Raw genomic sequence first — 6,000 nt, 5'->3', positions numbered from 1 at the left:
GATCACTCATATTTCCCTTTAAAAATCGATATTTTGGTCAAAAAGTATAAGAAAACTAAAATCGCTTATAACTTCGTTAAATCACGTTTAAATCGAAAAATAAGCTTATTTTGTGATCACTCATATTTCCCTTCAAAAATCGATTTTTTGGTCAAAAAGTATGAGAAAACTAAAATCGCTCATAACTTCGTTAAAACACGTTTAAATTGAAAAATAAGCTTATTTTGTGATCACTCATATTTCCCTTCAAAAATTGATTTTTTGGTCAAAAAGTATGAGAAAACTAAAATCGCTCATAACTTCGTTAAAACACGTTTAAATTGAAAAATAAGCTTTTTTTTGTGATCACTCATATTTCCCTTCAAAAATCGATTTTTTGGTCAAAAAGTATGGGAAAACTAAAATCGCTCATAACTTCGTTAAAACACGTTTAAATTGAAAAATAAGCTTATTTTGTGATCAATCATATTTTCCCTCAATAATCGATATTTTGGTCAAAAAGAATGAGAAAACAAAATCGCTTATAACTTAAAACACGTTTAAATTGAAAACTAAGCTTATTTTGTGATCACTCATATTTTCCATTAAAAATCGATATTTTGGTCAAAAAGTATGAGAAAACTGAAATCACTCATAACTTTGTTAAAACATGTTTAAATTGAAAAATAAGCTTATTTTGTGATCACTCATATTTCCTTTCAAAAATCAATATTTTGTTCAAAAATAAATGGGAAAACTAAAATCACTCATAACTTCGTTAAAACACGTTTAAATTGAAAAATAAGCTTATTTTGTGATCACTCATATTTGCCTTTAAAAATCGAGTTTTTGGTCACAAAGTATGAGAAAACTAAAATCGCTTATAACTTCGTTAAAACACGTTTAAATTGAAAAATAAGCTTATTTTGTGATCACTCATATTTCCCTTCAAAAATCGACATTTTGGTCGAAAAGAATGGGAAAACTAAAATCGCTCATAACTTTACTCATATTTCCCTTCAAAATTCGACTTTTGGTCAAATAGTATAAGAAAACTAAAATCGCTCATAACTTCGTTAAAACATGTTTAAATTGAAAAATAAGCTTATTTTATGATCACTCATATTTTCCTTCAAAAACCGATTTTTTGGTAAAAAGCAGGAGAAAACTAAAATCTCTTTTTTTTTGTTTAAACGCGTTTAAATTGAAAAAATGAGCTTATTTCGAAAAAAAAGTCTATCACAAAAGCGATAGTTAAAAATTATGTCAATTTATGCGCCTAAAACTATATTTAGTAAGATTTTTTAAAATATATTAACCCCATCATTTTTAAAACTAAACTTTCGTTAACGTTAAAAACTTGTATGAAGAATACTGTGAAATTTTTAAAAATTTGAATCTTTGTATACAATTTTATTGAACGTTTGTCGTTTTGTTTTATAAATTGAGACCCTGAAAATAAGTGTACAACAAACAATATTACACTAATTATACAAATATCTTAAGTTAATATTAAATTTGCGAACTAAACTAAATTGTATACTACATAGTTTTAGGAGAAAATGTTAAGTTCAGTCAGTTCTTTTGTCATTAATTCGTTTTTATTGAAAACGAACAATTCTTTAAAAAGGTCGTTATAATTCATTATAAAGTCATAGAAGAATGATAAAGAAGCACACATAATACTCCCATCTTTTTAAATTGTTTCCAAACATGTTTGTTTGTAATTAAATGAGTTTTTGTTGTTGTTTTGTATATATTGTATCCTTCGTGTCGAGGGACTTCATTAACTTTTATGTCGACATATTTATTTGTACTGCTTTAGTACTTAAGCCCACATCAACACTTTTAACCGCAAAAATACAAATAAAATACTCCCTCATACGGAATCATAGAGACATATATACTGACATACATATGTATGTAGATATGCTGGCAAAACAGGATGTCACACAAAAGCACTTGCTCTTGTGTACTGTGCGTTTATGGATGAATATGGAAAAAAGATATAATCCACTCACCTATGGTTTGTGTACGTATGTGTCAATAGTATGCTGTTAGGATGAGTAACACCATACGTATCTGACAAATAAGCCAAAACTAAGAAAATATTTTCTAAAAAGACTTCAGTGACTCCCCGTAAATCTGCAGGGTAGATACGTATGTCAGCAAACTTAAAAAAACTTGAATTATTTTAAAGTATAGGTTTAATGATATTAATTCATTTATGTTTTCAATTAGTTCATTAAACAATATATTAACGCCTTGTTAGACATTACGAAAATCTTAGATAAATTATAACAAATCTACACATTAGGGCAGAATCGAAAGTTTTTGGATATACATTTTGCAGTTCAAAACGGTGTAGGGCACAAAGGGTACTTTTTACGAAACAATAGACCACAATTTTGCCAATAATAGTCTCTACTGTAATTCAAACTATAGTCTAGACTATAGACTAGACTATAGACTAGACTATAGACTAGACTATAGACTAGACTATAGACTAGACTATAGACTAGACTATAGACTAGACTATAGACTAGACTATAGACTAGACTATAGACTAGACTATAGACTAGACTATAGACTAGACTATAGACTAGACTATAGACTAGACTATAGACTAGACTATAGACTAGACTATAGACTAGACTATAGACTAGACTATAGACTAGACTATAGTTAAATTTTTATTAAACCATACAAATAATAGTAACAATAAAATTTGCACAGTTTTATTTTCGTGATTAATACGTATTTAACACTTATTTGCAATGTCTACTGTTAATGAGTCTCTTAAATTTCTTTCTGCAATAAAATAAAAGAAAGTTATTTGCTGATTACAATGTTTACTAATCATGTTTAATAAACATTCCATAGATCAAGGTTAATGTGAACATAAAATGTACATAAATACAAATATACATAGTTACATACATACGTAGAAAAAACATATAACATAAAATACTAATTGTTAAGCTGGATAATAAAATTCTTAATTATTCATTCATGAATGAAAGACTATTTTGTATGTGTGTGTATAAAGTTACTAAGTGTATTTAAACTTATATATGTATGTGATACTAGATATTTATCTAGGGATTCATTCATTCATTTATTACTGTGTGTTTAGTAAGTTAAACAAATACAATGACTTAATAATCATTGTTGGCTTTTTCATTGTTTGAAAAATAAATAAAAATAAATTTAAAAGTAAAAGTTACATTTGGTCAGCCAAAGAATGATAACTTTTAATTGTTTTATATGTTTGATGAGAAATATTTCTATAGAAAATTGGTGTTATTGAAAATTAGCTCTAGACATGAAATTTGTTTATGAAATTCATTTTTTGGGCAAAGTTTTTATTTTTAATAGCTTGTAGCATCTGATTTATTTGAAGTGAGAATAGATCCAAAAACGTTCAGAATTTGCAACCAGACATAACCACATTTTTAAAATGTTCAGAGTGGAATGTTTTATCACATCCGCCTTTTAAACCGTTTTACTACAGAATGATATTTCCATGTCGATGTGCTTTACGTGAACACCTGCTATACTGGCCTAATTCACTGTGTTATTCTTCAACCACTGCGTAAGCTTCTTAGCGACTAGACATATGTCAGCAGTTTATAGTCCATATTGTGCTTCATACATGCTAAATGCAATTTACATATAGAAAAATTCCGATCCAGTATACAAGCACTTTGCTCAAGTACTCGAGCTATCCAATCTCTTGCCATAGTAGCCCCGTTGGGGAATAACAGGTGTCATGAGTCATTCTCAATCTAACTCTGACAAAGAAGATGGCAATCACTGGTTAGAGCCGATAGAAATGGCGGACCCAACATCCGATGAAAACACCCTATTGATGCTATGAGGAATCTCTTCTCCCTACAAATATCATCATCTCATCATCTAAAAACTCACCCCAGTGCATTACTGGACCTTATATGTCGCCCAACCATGCCACTGAGATGGCCTCTGTTATTTCGGCAATACCAATATTTAGATATTACAACACCACAACGTCTCAAGCAGCTGCAACCGACACTTCATTCTTTTCGTGATCTCAACAAATACAACTCAGGATCCCTCCCGTCCATCTGATAAAAGTATCCGATGGTACATCTCAACAATCTTTTAACCAATCACCCCCTTCCTGCCAATTTAGGTTTAAAAGTCCTGCGGACAACTGACCACCCGTAGTACCACATTATCAGGTCAAACTAGACCTCATTTAAAATAATTCCAAGGAATGACCGGAGACACATTTGACATCTCAGCAGTTTATAGTCCCGGCAGAAATACTTGTAGCAAATCTTTACCCAGGGATTGCAATACACCAAGATGTGAGTGTGATTCATCAAGGGAACATGCCCCGGGGGGAACTTTCTAAGTTACGTTTCACTTCAGAACTGGATATCCGAAATTGGTTTGTTTCGTTTCTGGCTTCTTAAATTAAATTCTTTTGACGCGTAATATTGCCATAATGATAACATCAAACTATGAAAACCCTAATTATTTTAAAACATTTCACTAAATTCTATCTAATGTCGTACATAATAACATTTTATTTGTTTGCAACCTTAATTAATCACTACTAAATCCTAAAGGTCAACCATTTATATAAAAAAAAAACAAATAGAAAAACATATGAAAAATAAAATTATGTAGAGTGGAAAATTTCTATGTTTACTCTATGGTCTCTCATAAAGAGCAGACATACATACATATATGTACATTGTACATATGTATATTTTTCAAAATCACAAATTTTAACTACTTTCAACTGCAGATTTATATAAATGGTTTATACTACGTAAAGTAGTTTGTATCCTAATTTTTGTGTTTGTTCTTTATATTTGATTATATAAACACAGGTCAACAAAGTTTTAACTTAAAGAAACAAAAACACTTTACTACAAAATTGAACTGCAGAATTTCTCCATTCCCATAGTCTAATGTTCAAAACAATTATAAATTTAGAAATGTCTTTGATCTTTTTGGATTTCGTAAAATGTTTTTTCCAAATTTTGTTGTCCTGTGTGAAATCATTATACGCATGTTTTCATATTGAAATACAAACAAATTTGTTTTGTGTGGTTAAAGAACAACATTATCGTCATAGTTATCATGGTTACCATCGCGGTGTACATCAACGTCATCATCATCGCCATCATCATCGTAATTTCCATCATTTGATATTTGTCTAAATTTGTCTCCATGGTGTCATGTTGTTAGTAAAACAATAAAATGTAAAGTATTTCTACAGATGGGAAAATAAATTTAAATTACTAGATACATGGTTATATATATATTTATATGCAACTATATACTATGTACAGATGTATGCATATGATCTATAACTCAAAAAATGTGGAATTTTTTTTGTAACACTTTTCATACAAAGTATTGCCCACTTTTCATTCAAAGTATTGTTAACTTCGCTTTTTTTTCCACACATATGGGTTCCATGTCAAAAGAGTGGCTTATCTTTTGCAGTCAAGAACGAATCAAGCCGATTTCGGATACCAAATACTTTCAGGGTTTAAAATGCTAAAATTATTTTAGACCATAGCATTCTAAGTTATTATTTTAACACAGACATTAAAGCAATTACATAATACGCCAGCTCACAAATAGGGAGTTATGTAAGTACTTACTTGGAACGTCTACAAATAATTAATTCTTTTTTTAGTTCTTTTTTTGTGAATAAATATAGTTATTTGTAAACTATTACTAGACTTCTTCTAAAGAATGTAGTAGTCATTGAAAAGTAAGTTCTTAAGTAAATACAAGTTATTGCCATGTTTTTGATGGGATTTTCTAAAGTGAAACGTATCTTAGATGGATTTCCCTAGAATTGGTGCAATTGCAATAACGGAGAAAAAAGGTTCCACCTGTCTGAGAGGAACTGAAAACTGCTAATAATCAAATATATCCACTGCCTTTCCTTGGAATGATTTGATAGGGGATCAAACCAGAGAACCGCATTATCTTGTACCATAGGATCCGGTA

This window comes from Lucilia cuprina, chromosome 5 (genome assembly GCF_022045245.1).
Source record: "Lucilia cuprina isolate Lc7/37 chromosome 5, ASM2204524v1, whole genome shotgun sequence".
Classification (NCBI taxonomy): domain Eukaryota; kingdom Metazoa; phylum Arthropoda; class Insecta; order Diptera; family Calliphoridae; genus Lucilia; species Lucilia cuprina.
This window is presented reverse-complemented; position numbering follows the sequence as displayed.